Genomic DNA, 2,500 nt, shown 5'->3' with positions numbered 1-2,500 from the left:
GGTCATGATACATACACATCATATAAACACATATATATATATATATATATGATATTATGGATGTATATTTAAGTAAGTGGGGTCAAATATGGTACTCTGTTAAATCTCAATCACTTAAATAGGGGTGATAATTTTAACCAAACCATCAGATATTTAATCCAATCCAAATGAGATAAATTTTACTCGACTTAATTGAAACCTGCTATGGTATGAGTTCTAAAAAAAAAAAAATTCGAAGTGAGTTCGGATCGGATATAGATAATGGGATGTCCCAATCCAAATCTGATTAGATATAATCTTAACTAATACATATCCCCCATTCAAAATTATAATAATTTTATATTATATATATATAAGTATCCAATCCGATTCAACTTGACTAACTTCTCTTATATATCCTATCCGATCTGACTCATGTCTCTACTTGATCCAATCCGTCCTGACCTAAGATAGGTATGGGACGGATGTGGGTGTAGAATTTTTACTTATGGGGCGAGTATGGGTATGCGCTAACTCGACCCATTGCCATCCCTAATTGCTGGGGATGGTTTTGCCAGGCCTAGGTTAAGCCAGTTTATTTATGGTTTTGGGCTCTAGGTGCAAATATACTAGACCCAAATGGCTTGGCCTAAAGATATATGAAGATTAAGGATATATAATATATAATATATAAAGATATATAAAATATGATTATTGGGCATGATATGATCTAGGAGGATCATGAGACTTGATATAGATCATTTTACATACTACGGATGGAGATAGTTAGGATTTAGGAGCGAGATCAACCATATTAAAAGTCATGTCTATTTTAGAAAAATGAGTTATATTGGCATTAAGAAGATGAATCTAATTTGAACTTGAGTAAGATCATATCTCACCTTTATGAATATGACTCTGTAACTCAATTTTTGATAATAAATTAAATAAAAAGAGATGTAAAAATTTTACTTTTGTCAATTCTTCTATCTTTTGTCTCTCCCTGATCTGATGATTATAGGATGTCCTTAAATAAAAGGTTAAATGCCTCATTTCCTTTGTTTCTTGAATGAACCCATGTTATGATAGTGGAATAGTCATCTTCAACCCATATTTGAAATGCATGGAATCTGAATAGTATACATTTAATAATTAAGTAGCCAATTAGTTGCTTCAGGCTCGGTAGAGTGTAACCAACTATCTACTATTCGTTGATAAATTATGATTTATAAACTAAAAATAAACATAACCCAATAGTAATACCCTTTTTAGCTTCATTTTGTCACAAATAATATACTACTAGTATAACATTATTTGTGACGCACTGTATACTGTCACAAATAATATGCTAATCATATCAACTTTTAAGCGACAAGCTATGTATTATCATAAATAGTACCTCTTTGCATAATAGTATCTTCATTGTCACAAATAATATATCGATCATGATGACTTTTTAATGATGCACTTGTCATAAAAAATAGTATACTTTCTTTATGACAACATCTTATGTTGTCACAACTAATATGCTAATCATGATGATTTTATAGTGATGCATTATATATTGTCACAAGAAATATCTTGTTTTGTGATGATATTTTATATTATCACCAATAATATACTAATCATGATAATTTTTTAGTGACACACTACATATTATCATAAATAGTTTCTTTTTGTGATAATATAAAATATTATCACAAATAATATAGTATCAGTGATGACTTTCTAGTGGCACATTATATGTTGCCACAAATAGTATAACTTTTGTGATGACATATGATGTTATCACAAATAACATGTTATTTATGACGGCTTTATAGTGATGAATAATATATCGTCACTACTACTTGACCTATTGTGACAATATTATATGTTGTCACTATTGTGCATGATATTAGTAACAAATGTTAATCTCATCACTAAAAATTTAGAAATAGTGATAATTTTTTATGTCATCACTAATACTTTCAATTCTTGTAGTGATGCTTTTTTTTTGACACTCTTCTCTTGACGTCAGTTACTTTCTGCTAATACTTAGTATATTTTTTAGTAGATCTGAGTTATCCATCTTTACCCATTAGCAGATTTGATTTACTCATGTTTAATCATGGAAACGTAAATTAAAAATTAATTATAGCATTTTCACGTTTGACAAACGTGGATATATATAATTTTTTTTCAGAATTTGACCTTTTATGTAGTGAGCCCTTAGCACCTCATGAGATCAGATTTTTCCTCATATTCAGAACGTGTCGAACCTTCGATAAAGTCCTCACCACTCCATCGAACATTCTCATGTGAACAGTACCAATACCAATAACTATACACCTGATATTATTTTTCATCATTACAACTTCACCTTGAATAGGCTTGTATATCGAGAACCACTCTCTAAAAGTATAGATATGATAGGAGCACATGGAGTCATAAGCCACTCTTCTTGTCCATGTATTTTATCCGTAACTGTGAAGATAATATCGCTACCATGTGATTCTCCTGCTGCAATACTTGCTTTTAC

The sequence above is a fragment of the Elaeis guineensis genome, chromosome 11 (genome assembly GCF_000442705.2).
Source record: "Elaeis guineensis isolate ETL-2024a chromosome 11, EG11, whole genome shotgun sequence".
In the NCBI taxonomy this organism is placed as follows: Eukaryota; Viridiplantae; Streptophyta; class Magnoliopsida; order Arecales; family Arecaceae; genus Elaeis; species Elaeis guineensis.
Note: the sequence above shows the minus strand (reverse complement) of the source record.